The following is a 14,478-nucleotide window of genomic DNA, read 5'->3' as shown; positions in this document are numbered from 1 at the left end:
TAGATGGTAGCCCTTTAACATCAGGGCCAATTATTAATCAAACCTGTCCATTAATCATGTCAATTCTTACACACGAGGAAGTCATTACTTTGGATGTTATATGAACTGCTCATTACCCTGTCATTTTAGGACTACCTTGGCTACGAATGCATAATCCCTACATAAATTGGGCGGCAGGTTCACTCTTTCTGGGATCAGAGTTTTGCCTCAATAATTGTTTGGGGAAAACTAGCAGGGTTTTTCATCCAAGACAAGAGGAGAACAGACAAGTCACTATTGTTGGGTCTGTCATCGGCCTTCCTTCGGAGTACCGTGAGTTGGCTGAGGTTTTTTCGTCCTCGGAATACTCACTGCTTCCCCCTCATCGCAGAGATGATTGTGTTATCAATCTTATTCCAAACCAGCCGTTACCCTTCAGAAGGATGTACATCCTCTCTTCATCTGAGAAGGTCGCCCTAAGGGAATACCTGGATCTCAATCTAAGGAATGGATTTATTACCGAATCTACATCTCCAGCGGCAGCCTCACTATTCTTCGTGCCCAAGAAGAATTCTTCGGAACTTCGACCCTGCATAGACTTCAGAGGGTTGAACAAGATCACCATTCCAGACCGATACCCTATGCCTTTGATTCCAGATATTTTAGAGGCCGTCAAGGGAGCCCTCATTTATACAAAGCTGGATTTAAAGGGAGCTTACCACCCTATCAGGATCAGAAAGGGAGTTGAATGGAAAACGGCCTTCCGCACACCTTTTCGCCATTTTCAATACCAAGTCATGCCATTTGGGTTGTCCAATGCCCCGGCCATTTTCCAGCGATTCATGGATCATCTATTTTCGGATTTACTATTACATTCTGTCATCTTTTATCTAGATGATATTCTGATCTTTTCAAAGGACATCTCTGAACATCAATCCCAGGTCAGGGAGGTATTACATAGACTCCAGAACAAACATTTATTTTGCAATCTGGAGAAATGTTTCTTTCATCAGCCCCAGGTGACCTACCTGGGTTATATTCTTTCGGCACAAGGTAACGCAATGGATCCAGACAAGGTTATGGCGGTTCAGAACTGGGCTGACCCTCGATCAATCAAAGAAATTCAACGTTTTGTTGGATTCTCTAATTTCTATCGTCGGTTTATCCCCAACTTCTCGGCTCTTACTCAGCCTTTAACCAACCTTTTAAAAAAAGAAGTTCCATATGTCTGGAATGAGGAGACGCAAAAAGCTTTCGATACTTTGAAGAAGAGGTTCACTTCAGCGCCCATTCTCATGACTCCAGATCAATCTCGCCGTTTCATTCTCGAAACAGATGCCTCCCAATATGCCTTGGGTGCTGTTCTCCTTCAAGAGGATGATCAAGGTTTGGAAAGCCCCATTGCATATTCATCCAAGACTGTCTCTCCGGCAGAATTAAACTACACCGTTCTTGAAAAAGAGCTATTGGCTATCAAGAGGGCTTTTGAGGAGTGGTGACACTTGCTATTGGGAGCTCAGTTTCCAGTGGAGGTCCGTACTGACCATCAAAACTTAAGGATCCTTCAATACGCTCAGACATGCAACAGTCGACAGGCTAGATGGGCACATTTTTTCTCCCCTTTCAGGATCATATTTTCATTCATACCTGGGAGATGTAATTTACAAGCTGATGCCTTATCGCGTAAAGAGATCACTCATCAATTATTGGTCAAACCAGAACCGATTTTTCCCCGTTGTGTTCTGAACATCAAAAGGAATTACAAATCTACGGATTTTCTCAAACATCTGGAACAAAGCTCTGTGCCCTCCATTTTGAAGAGGTTAACTAGGAAAGAGTTGAGCCTCTTGTCCAAAAAGGAAGGGTGTTATTTCCATGGTAAACAGGTTTTCGTACCCACTAGATCCTTACATAAGGAAGTTCTAAACATGTGCCACGACTCTAAATCTGCAGGACATAGAGGTAATGTCAATACCCGTGAATTGGCCTCCCGATATTTTTGGTGGCCTTTAATGCGAAATGACATTTTAACATATGTCAAGTCTTGCCCTGTCTGCCTACAAAATAAGAGTCCTAGACATTCTCCCTTCGGAACTCTGGTCAGAATGCCAATACCCACTCGACCTTGGGAGATTATTTCGACAGACTTTATTGTGGATCTTCCAATTTCCGAAGGATGTTCGACTATCATGGTTGTAATTGATTCATTTACCAAACTGGCTCACTTTCTCCCCTTCTCTGGTCTCCCTTTGGCGGCTCAAATGGCACGAACTTTCATTTCCCAAATTTTTTCTCTTCATGGTCTACCTGAGACTATCATCTCCGATAGAGGCTCTCAATACACATCAAAATATTGGAAACAGGTCTGTCAAAATTTGGGTATCACCCGGGCTTTGAGCTCCGGGTATCACCCACAAACCAACGGTCAGACTGAAAGATTAAATCAGAACCTGGAAGGATACCTACGGAGCTACATCTCAGCAGCTCAAGATAACTGGCTAAGTTTACTACCGATCGCTGAATACGCTTATAACAATGCGTATCATTCCGCGATTAAGACCTCTCCTTTCTTTTGTTCCTATGGATTCCATCCTGCTTCTTTCCCTGACAAAAGATCTTTGGATGACAAATGTCCGGACGTGAAGTCTCTCCTGGAAAAGATACATTGGGGTCAACACGCAGCCTCTCAAGCTCTTAAATCTACTCAAGGGAGAACAAAGAAGATGGCAGATCGCCTCCTATCTAAAGCCCCCATAATACGACCTGGAGATCTGGTTTGGTTATCTCCCCGATTCCTACCTAGACACCTTAGGCCTTCCAAATTTTCTCCTGAATTCATGGGCCATTTTGGGGTGATTTCGGCCATAGGGGCAGCAGCCTTTAAGCTGAACTTACCCAAGACATGGGCTCGGATACATCCGATTTTTCATGTTTCTCAGCTGAAACAAGACAATCGAAGTACTTTCCATCCTATGGTTTCTTCTCATCCACCACCTATTCTGCACCATACTGATGTGGAGTACGAAGTCTCAGAGTTATGTGACTCACGTATTCACCGTGGAAGACTTCAGTATTTGGTGGACTGGAAGGGCTACGCCCCTTCTGATCGGACTTGGGAATCAGAATCCAGTATCCATGCTCCGCGGCTAATTAAAAGGTTTCACACGAGACACCCCGGTAAACCAGGGGGTAACGACCTTAAGAGGGGGCATACTGTTACAACTGTCCTGTGGAATCGCACTGCTGCACACTTCCAGGAATCGATACCTGTGACACCCACGGTTCAACCCAAAATCAGGACTCTCAACATGGAGGATCCAGAGACTGTAAGCCGCGCTCTAGTTGTTCCCGCTCCCCGGACTGCGGGATTAGCTCTGCCCCCAACTTCCGGAATGGTATTTTCGGCAACAGGAACTTCAGCACTACGCGTTGCTTCTCTATTCAGAGTCGCGCTGCGCATCGTAAGTTCGCTACTTTCTTACCTGGAGTTATTCTGCTGCTTTTCAGTGGATCGTTCCTTGTAGCTTCAATTCTTTTCTCCTTACTTTTCCGTGTCCTTAAACTTAGAGATCTCGATGTCTTTCCGAGCCCAGCGGATCAACAGGAAGTCACCTCCCTGTGTTCCCGACTGTTTTCTCTGGTAGTGTTTGATCTGTCTAGCTATTTGTGTTTCCGTGTCTCTCACAGGGTTTTCTCCTTCTAATCTTGCTTATCTATTACGTCAACATTAGATTTCAACTTCAGACTTCCTATTCAGTCTTCAGTCCCCTCGTGCTCAAGCCCTCTATCCTGCTCATTACAACTCCTCCATTGGGCTATCACCTGTTGGTGGATCGTTCCTTGTAGCTTCAATTCTTTTCTCCTTACTTTTCCGTTTCCTTAAACTTAGAGATCTCAATGTCTTTCCGAGCCCAGCGGATCAACAGGAATCACCTCCCTGTGTTCCCGACTGTTTTCTCTGGTAGTGTTTGATCTGTCTAGCTATTTGTGTTTCCGTGTCTCTCACGGGGTTTTCTCCTTCTAATCTTGCTTATCTATTACGTCAACATTAGATTTCAACTTCAGACTTCCTATTCAGTCTTCAGTCCCCTCGTGCTCAAGCCCTCTATCCTGCTCATTACAACTCCTCCCTTGGGCTATCACCTGTTGGTAAGACTCCAATTCCTACAACATTCTTTGTATCTTCGTGTCTTTACTTTTGGACATATCCTAACCTCTTTAATATCATATAGGCGCATTGCCAACTTTTCACATCCAATTGAAAAAGAAAAGCTTAGAAGGAAATAGGCTTGTCAGGGTAAGCTGCCTTTCTTTTCCCTACCACTCTACTATTAGAGATTCAGTATCTTTACTTATCTGAAATTCTATTCTGTTTCTATCAGAATCCTCCCTGACAAAATTCCGGTTCACAGCCCAACCAGTGTTACCCTCCACCAGCCGTTGCAGGAATCCACGCTCCCCAGCAGCACCTCACAGGGTCTTTTGCCTTCGGGGTTTCCCCTGGAGACTTCACTTCAATCTAGACTTTGGCTGGGTTTGAGAGGGGTTTTCAGGTAATTCCCTCCTGCTTCTATTTCAAAGAGAGCTGACCATCACGGAGGTAGGTGTCATTCTCATTTGCCGAGAGATAATTTGCTTCAAGTGCTTTATTAGTATAAAGTTATAACACCTAGATTACTTCGTCCATTGTGATTGGGTGGGTAACACCCCTGCTATAAATCCCTATTTTAATTAGTAGCATGCAGAATGGACGCCCAGGTGCCTGGTGTCCCAAGTGTCACCTTGCCTCCCTTCCATCAATCAGTATCAAAGGGCTATGTGTCAATTAGTTGGCTGGGTACGGCCTCAGAACTGTAGCCTCTTATCAGGAAAAGTTATGGCATCCTCGGGTTCTGGATGACATCAGACGATGGTAGCTCTTCGTGCCTGGCTGGTCACGTGTCAGTTCACCGTGAATCTGCTTCAGTTTCCAGCTTTTATTGTATTTAATTCTGCTTCAGCTCTGCCACCTGCCTGGGCCTCTCTCATCTTGGCCTACACGGGCAAGCTGGTACGCTCGAGAGTTTGATTCTTGCGAGTTGACGCTCTCCTCCCCTTCTCTGGGTGACCGTGATTTCCCAGGCATGAGCTGCTCTCTGTTGAGTTTCGATTCCGCTCTTCCTTTCTGTTCTGGCTGGGTTGTGAAACTGGGCCTGTTAGGCCTCGGGCAGCCTGGGCACATTTCTGCTTTACAAAATGGAGTCGCACTTGTATAATGTACTTCTTGAGGATATATAGTTGGCGCATGCCGCTTCTATTATTCTACTAAGCATTGCAAGCAGTATCGTTTTCTTAGCTTCTTACGTTCCAAGCCTATTTACACATGTTTGACGGGTTGGTTACTTTCATCCTGTCTTGTGAAACGTTTCCTTACATTTTAACATTGTCTCCCTCCTGTGTCCATTGCATCTATTTTCATAAATGCTCGCACTGGCGTGTTATCTTTGTTAGCCGTTTTGTTCATTTGCGAGTCTGTTCAGGCACTTATGTCATTTCTACTGACCTTCCATTTAAGGCTCTTGGGGTCTCTTCATGGATCCCATTAGGGCACTCCTCATTTCGTGTCAGCGGCTGGTATGGCTGTCTGATAGGGTACCATGCTTCCCAGGGTTGTCTAGTTATGGGCGCTTCAACAGGCATGGATCTTCTAATGTGCACTGGGAAGAGTCCCAGAGCGGCTCTCTGTTGGTTCATTTGCTCTTCATACGTCACGCACCTTGGCAAGTGCCTTCCTGGCTGCTTGAAATGAGGGGCAGGGGTGCAGGTCATGTCTGGGATCTCCTTTACACCTCATTACCACCACATCCCTCGTCCTTGTCACAGTCTCACATTACAAAAACATCATCATCCCTCATCACTGTGGATGCCTTTTGGCCTGAGTTGTGCTCTATATATTTGTATACGTACATATATACATGCATTACACTCAGCCTCACTCATCCTCAGCACAGTCCCTTATTACCCCTAGGAGTTCAATTGTAATGTTTATATGTCCTATAAAAACATACAAAGGATACCTAACATTGGACATTATGGCTGTGCAAAGAAAGGCACATAGCTTTCTAAAGCAGAAAATATACTTGCGTATTGAATATGTGTAATATTACAAAAAGGCACAAGCAGATGAATACGTAGACCACTTGTAATGTCTAGCATTAGGAAAATGCATAAGCAACGAATAAACAAAATTCGTAATGTTTAATAGTACTTACACAAATGGGTAAACGAAGAAGTACAACACTCGTAATATGTTATATTACGACCAAACACATTTACAAAACTAAGCAGAACACTTGTGATATGTATTATTACACACAAGCAGAAGTTTAAGAGTAAGCAAAATACTCATAAATGGTACTGTCATAGGAAGGTTACCAAAAAAGTGTTAATACTGTTAGCCCGTCTTCCCTCCTCCTTGTCACATTCCATCATTACACTGACCCTGGCTTCTCTCCTCCTCTTCACAGTACTTCATTAACATTACCCTGGCACCCAGATCCTCGTCACAGTCCCTCATCACCCCTGTTTCGCATCACAGTCCATCATTACCCTGTAAACCCCCCATCCTTGCCCAAAATTTTATCAAAACGCTGGCATCCTCCTTTTCCTTTTACAGTCTCCCATTACCCCTGAATTCCTCACGCTTAATGTAGTAGCTCATTATGACCCATTTCCTCATTGTTATCACAGTTCCCTGTGACCTCCACAACTCTTATCTTTATCCCAGTCTGTTATTACCCATTTAGGCCTCATCCTCATCATAGGGCCACATTTCTCTGCTACGCCCATACTCATCACCTACGCATCACTCATCTTTATAACAGTTCATCATTACTCCTACATCCCTCATCCTCATCACAGTCCCTCATTACCTGCATCCTTCATCCCTGTCACAGTCCCTCATTACCCCTGTATGGCACATCCTCATCACAGTCCTTCATTACCCCTATATACCTCCTCCTCGTAACAGGCATTCATTACCTGGCATCCTCCAGCTTCGTCACAGTGCCTCATTACCCTAACATCCTTCATTTTTGTTACAGTTCCTCATTACAACTACATCCCCAATTCCCGTCTCAGTTCCACATTACCACTGCATCGCTCATCCTTGTCACAGTTCCTTATTGCCCTCCAATTCCTCATCCTTGTCATGGTCTCTCAATACACCAACATTCCCCCTCTTTGTCACAGTGCCTCCATGCCCTTATATCCCCATACGAATCACAGTGCCCCAGTACCACTGCATCCTTATCACAGTCCCTTATTACCCCCTTAACTCTCATCCTCATCACACTCCATCATTACCCACGCATCCCGAGCCTTGTCACCAACCCTCACAACATTAAAATCTCCACACTGTTATCAAATTCCATCATTTCCACTGCCTCCCTATCCTCATCACAGTTCCTTGTTACCCTGGTATACATCATCCTTATCACCGTCTCTCAGTAGCCCCATCTCTCTCACCAGTATCACATTCCCTCATTACCACTGCATTCCTCAACTTAATCAATCCCTCATTACCACTGCATTCCTCATTTTTGTCACATTCCCGTTTATTATCATGCCATCCCGGATCCATCTCATTGTCTTTAATTATTCCCACAATCCCCTCCTCAACCCAGTCCCTCGCTGATTGTACCTGGCTCCCCCTTCTCCTGGCCACAGTCAATCATGCCCTTAACACAGAATTCCTTCTCGTCACTTTCCCTCATTACCTTTATCCCAGCAACCCCTATCCTTGACAAAGTCCCTAATTACCCCTGTAATCCCCATCATCATGCCAATCCTGTTAGTGTTGCTGTGTACATTAAAAGAGGACATTTTAATAAGTTACATAAAGTGCATCAACATTATGAAGCAGCTTCCGTTATTTAATAAAACTTTGAAATACAATGACAACACTTTATTAAATGAACGTTATGATTGAGTTTATACTTTAAAAACAGTGCAAATTCAAGGAAAACAAGTTGTTAAAGGGACTTTACAGTTAGGTTATATTCATAGGAACAGGGCATTTTAATAAGCTATGTTCTGTGAATGAACACCAAGAAGCACCTTTACCCATAAAAACTTTTAAATACAGTGAAACAACTTTAGTTGAAGGGACATTAAAGTGATGCTTGTGCTTTAAAACACATTCAAATTCAATGAAAAACTTGTTTAAAAGAAAATGATGTTGACATTGCAGAATTCCAAGACCATAATGTGTGATATTTGTAATCAAACTAAATCATTTTTAATAAAAAATAAATGTGTGATAGGCAACCAAAATTGATGCCCCTAACATAAACCATCTCTAGAGCTCCTCTTCACTGGGACCCAGGTCAAAAAGTTGCCGGGTCATGTTAAAAATTGGGTGCAATCAGAACAAAAATAATACGTCAGCGAAAATAGAAGTGGTACAAAATTATTTCCTTTACAGTTACTACCTACAAAAAGGCAAAGCCTACTCACATTGGAAATACCAATAGTAGGGTTTAAAGACGCATTTCAAAAGAAAACAAGTATAACATGAACCCCCTCCCCAAAATATAAACCACCAATGATGTAATCTTGCCTCACCCTATAAAAAGAGTGCCACAAAACACATAAAACACTTTCCATATATCTATCTCTCTATATATAAAAGGGAAATGTGTGGATATGTGTTTGTGACTGTTCGAAATGTTCAGCATACCTCCCAACATGCTACAATCCTGAAATGTGACATGTGGGTAGGCTCCATGGTGTAAACAATGTATAAAGTATACCATAAATATATTCTTTTATTTGTTTAAGCGGTCTGCAATGCTTGGATATGTGTCTGTGTCTGTTTGAAATATTCAGCATGCTGCAAACCTTAAAATGGCATGAGGTAGGTTCCATTGTGTAGACAATGTAAAAAGTATGGAATATAAATATACCTTTTTGGGGAATGGGGGGGGATTTGTGGATATGTGTGAGTGTCCGAAATGTTCAGCATACTTCTCAACATGCTACAAACCTGAAATGTGCCATTTGGGTAGGCTCCATGGTGTAGACAATGCAAAAAGTATACAATATACATTTTCTAATTGGTATTGTTTTAAATGTTTTTTAAGCAATCTGCAGTGGTTAGATATGTGTGTGTGTCTATTTAAAAAGTTCAGCATACTTCCCAACATGCTACGAACCTGACATTTGGCATGTGGCTAGGTTCCATGGTGTAGACAATGTAAAAGTATAAAATATACATTTTTCTATTTTTTTCAAGCAGGGTTTTTAAAGTTCAATGCTTGGATATGTGTATTGTTTTAAGCATTTCTTTAAGCGGTCTGCAATGGTTGGATGTGTGCACGTCTCTTCAAAATGTTCAGCATACTTCCCAACATGCTACAAAACTGACATTTGCCATGTGGGTAAGTTTCATGGTGTAAACAATGTAAAAAGTATGAAATATAAACATACCTTTGTCTCATTTCTTTTTTTTAGTAGGAAATGCAGTGCAAAGAACATGTACAACTGCTAGTCTCTATATTTATAAAAGGGACATTTATGGATATATGTGTGTGTGTGTTCAAAATGCTCAGCATACCTCCCAATATGCTACAACCCTGAAATTTGGCATGTGGGTAGTTTCCATTGTGTAGACAATGTAAAAGTATAAAATATAAATGTTTCTAATTTTGTTTTTTTAAGCATTTGAGCCGTTTTGTAAGTGGTCTGCAATGCATGGATATGTGTGTGTGTGTCTTTTCAAAATGTTCAGCATACTTTCCAACATGCTACAAACCTGAAATGTGCCCCTTTGGTAGATTTCATGGTGTAAACAATGTAAAAAGTATAATACCTTTGTCTAAGTTTTTTGGGGGAATTTGTGGACATGTGTGTATGTCTGTTCGAAATGTTCAGCATACTTCTCAACATGCTGCAAACCTGAAAATTGGCATGTGGGTAGGGTCCATGGTGTAGACAGTGCAAAAGGATAAAATATAATTTTTCTAATTTAAATGTTTTTAAAATAAATTGTAAGCAGCCTGCATTGCTTGGACATTTGTGTGTGTCTGTTGGAAATTTTCAGCATATCTCCCAACATGCTATAAACATGAAATGTTCTATGTGGGCAGGTTTCATGGTGTAGACAATGCATAAAAGTATAATATACGTTTGTCTACATTTTTTAGAGGGGGGAATTTCTGGATATGTGTGTGTGTCTGTTTGAAATGTTCAGCATACTTCTCAACATGCTACAAACCTGCAATTTGGCATGTTGGTAGGTTCCATGGTGTAGACAATGTGAAAAGTATAAAATATACATTTTTCTATTTTTTTCAAGCAGGGTTTTTAAAGTGCAATGCATGGGTATGTGTGTGAGCCTGTTTGGAATGTTCAGCATGCCTCCCGACATGCTACAAACCTGAATATTGGCACGTGGTTAGGTTCCATGGCATAGACAATGCAAAACGTTTAAAATATACATTTTTCAAATTGCTATTGTTTTAAATGTTTTTTAAGGAATCTGCAGTGGTTAAATATGTGTGTGTGTCATTTTGAAATGTTCAGCATACTTCCCAACATGCTACAAACCTGAAATTTGGCAGGTGGGTAAACTCTATGGTGTAGACAATGTAAGAGGTATAAAATATAAATATACCTTTGTCTACTTCTTTTGGGGGGGGCATTTGTGGATGTGTGTGTGTGTCTGTTTGAAATGTCCAGCATACTTTCCAGCATTTTACAAACCTGTAATTTGGCATGTGGGTAGGTTCAATGGTGTAGACAATGTAAAACGTATGAAATATGAATATACCTTTATCTATTTTTTGTAGGAATTGCTGTGCTAAGCAAGGGTACAACTACTAGACTTTCTCTCTCTCTCTCTCTCTCTCTCTCTCTCTCTCTATATATATATATATATACATATATATATATATATATATATATATATATAGGAAATATGTGGATATTTGTGTGTGTCTGTTCAAAATATTAAGCATACTTCCCAACATGCTACAAACCTGAAATGTGGCATGTGCATAGGTTTCATGGTGTGGACAATGTAAACAGTATAAAATCTACATTTTTGTGATATTTCTTTTTAAGCATTTTTACAAGCAGTCTGCAATGCTCAGATATATGTGTGTGCCTGTTCGAAATGTTCAACATACTTCACAATAATCCACAAACCTGAAATTTGGCATTGGAGGTAGGCTTCATGGTGTAGACAATGTAAAAGTATGAAATATACATTTTTCTAATTTTTGCGGTCTGCAATGCTTGGATATGTGTGTGTGTCTGTTTTAAATGCTCAGCATACTTCCCAATATGCTATAAACCTGAAATTTGGCAGGTGGATAAGTTTCATACTATAGACAATGTAAAAAGTATCAAATATAAATTGTTTTTATACATTTTTTTAAAGCGGTCCTAATTGCTTACTACTGCCAAATGGCTTTTGGCACCGTAGTTCTACGTTCATTGTTCCTAAAGTTCAGTAGTGCATGAAAACTTCAGCAGTTCATTATTCCTAAACCTTCGACACTATCAGCATACTAGCTGACATTAGCAGCACTCACTTCTGAAGTCATTCGGTTGACACAAAACAGTGCTTTTGTAATAATGCGGGTGACAGGAAATGGTGCATACTTCGAGGAATACTCAATGAAATATGTATACAAGACCATAGAATCACTCTGTAACACCCACAGGACAACGGGTTGGAAGATCACTTCCATCGAGTAGTGAAAGACTGTGTCCAGTTGTTAGGCGGAAACCTGTGCAGTTCCCTCTGGGACCACTGCAAAAGATTTAGGACTACAGGTGTTTGGCAGTAAACCCACTTGGTAGCAGTCTGTACCACACAGATTCACTTGGTAGCTGTGGCTGAGCAGTCAGACTTCCCTCAAGATGAGTTAAGCAGTATGTGGAGTACACAATATAGGGCAATTCTTCACAGTAAGACAAGCAAACACGCAACGAGACTCAGTGTAAAGATATTAAGGTATTTATTTATAACGGAACATCTATGGAAAACACTATGACACTATCACGGCAAACACTTCAATCACAATTACTCTACGAAGAAGAAACGATCAATCCCTCTAACAATATTTCGACAAGTCTAGGTTCTACCAGCATCACTTATTTGCAGACAGAGGTGTATGCCTCAACCTAGATGGCACTCTAATATTAGTTAGGACGGGAGAGAAAAATAAGCAGGTTACGAAATCAACACAGTTCAATACTTCACGGGAAAAATGCAAGGCAAGAAGGCAAGCACCACAATAGATCATCAAGTTCAGAGGCCAGGCCCACTCGGAGAGAGGCAAGGCGATATGTCCCAAAAAGTCTCTAGTGGAAATGCGTTCGAGTCTTTGTAGCAAATTGTTATCGGCAGATTGAACCAGTTCAGAACAATACATGAGAAAGCTTGGAGGCGACCCAACGGAAAGGAGAGGATTAAGACACCTCACTCGAACCGATCGAAAGGGAAGCCAGGCGGACACGGTACCTTGTTTGTGGAGAGACAGCTCCGGCGGGGGCAGTTGTTCCTGGTGGTGGATGAGCGTCGGGTCTTTGCCAAGAGTAGAGAGGATCTCGTCGTCGAAGAAAAGTGAAGTCCGGTGCACCACCAGGGAAGAGACCAGCCGCGGAGTGCTCCGTTACAAGGCACCACCTTTTGGTCGCGGTACAGGGGTTAGTGGCTATCCGGTTGCCGAGGTGCTCTGCACGGGCAATTCGACCACTGCGTCCTGAGGCGATGAAAAAGCAAAGGGGACTGGTTGTTCCCACCAGTCAGGGGAAGAGACTCTCCGGCAGGGAGATCTCCTCTGTCGTCGGGAAGTGGTGAGTCGGTTCTGCAGGGCTCCACCGGAGGTGTCGTCGTGCAGGTCGGCTCAGCGTTACCCTCGTCGGATTCTTAGGTCCTGTGGCGACTTCTGAAGATCCAGTCCCAAAAGCCCTGCTTTTATGCAGAAAACCCCCATTCATTCAGCCTAGCTGTCAATCAACACATGCTAAGTGGTGAGCGGGGAGGCTCACCACTTGGGCCAATCACACCAGAGTGCGACCGGAGTTGGCAAGGCAACTCGGTCCAGGGTGCCTAAACCCCCTCCCTCACCCCTGTGGTAACCCAGACAGAATGGCACCACTTTGGAGGGTCTCTGTACAGAGGCCTGCCAAATGTGGAACAAAGGGCTCAACCTTTGGTTTAGGAGTCACAGAGACGAACACAGACGCCATTTTAAAAACCGAGTTCTGGCAGAAAATACCATCCGATAAACTTATTTAAGATAAGTAGACCAGTGGTACGTTAGAAATTAACGAGGAAAAGTATCAATCTCTAACCATGGGACGAATCCCATAGGGTTATGTTCGGGGTCGAACATAACAAGTAGTTTCCACTGCCACTAGCCAAAACTCGACGAGGGGGGACGGGACAGTGCCCCTCGAGTAACAGATCCAGGAGTAATCGAATTACCCCTACTAGTACGTCCACAATAAGATGGTTTGTAGTAGTTCTGTTAGTAAATTTAGGTCTAGTAAAGCCAATGGTGACTTTACATGCCCGGGGAGACAATAGTCAGTCCCCGGGTATGGAGTCTATGGTGGAGGCCCGCTAGGACGCCCCAGTGTTACGGCATGTAGGGTGTGGTGTAACACACATAGAAAAACATATGAGACCCTATGGAGTAAAAGACCCTATAGCCCATAGAACACATTGATATTCAAAGGAATTACACACATTCATGTCCAAGAGTGGGAGGAAAAAGGAGTCTCACTCTTGGCAGGATGGAAAAAACAACTCCAGAAATCCAGCAAAGCTGCTGGGGGACTCACTAGGTTAGGAAATGCAGCCTAAACAGAGAATTCTCCCTAACACTCGCCCCCCCCCCCAGACTAAGGGACAGGAGGATTTAATCCACTCCTGGATGAATCTCATACCTCTAGTCGATGACATACATCCTAGAGAGTAATATATAGTATAAAAGAAAACAGTTCAAAAATCACATTTGAATGGGAAAACAGAAGGTGTCACACACAGGGACAAAATCAGTAAAAAAACATTATTTTATTGTAGAAACATCAATATCATTTAAAAGACTGTTAAATCAGACACAGATTGGAGAAAAACCCTAAAATCAGGTTCTCAATAAACGGGACAATTACATACACAATATCAAATATAAAATGAAAAAAACATACAACATTAAAACAACGTTTGACATACAAACATTAGTATATAAATCATCTGTTGCATACTAATAATAACCCAACATGTTCTTGTCTGTTGACTTTTAGATGTCTGACATTCATCAGGGGTAGCTCTTCTTGAAATTCTGGAGTAAAACTTCCCCTCCAATCCTGGTGGGTATGAATCTAAAATTGATCCTTAATGCAATCTTGCAATTAATCGTATTCCAAGGATCCAAAGCTGTCAATAGTACAGTCACATTAGCCGTGTTTCAGCTGCCTATAATGATAATCCTTTCAATGGAT

The sequence above is a fragment of the Ambystoma mexicanum genome, chromosome 5p (assembly GCF_040938575.1).
Source record: "Ambystoma mexicanum isolate Mex_15411 chromosome 5p, UKY_AmexF1_1, whole genome shotgun sequence".
NCBI lineage: Eukaryota > Metazoa > Chordata > Amphibia > Caudata > Ambystomatidae > Ambystoma > Ambystoma mexicanum.
The sequence above is the reverse complement of the archived record's forward strand: the minus strand, read 5'-3'. Positions refer to the sequence as shown.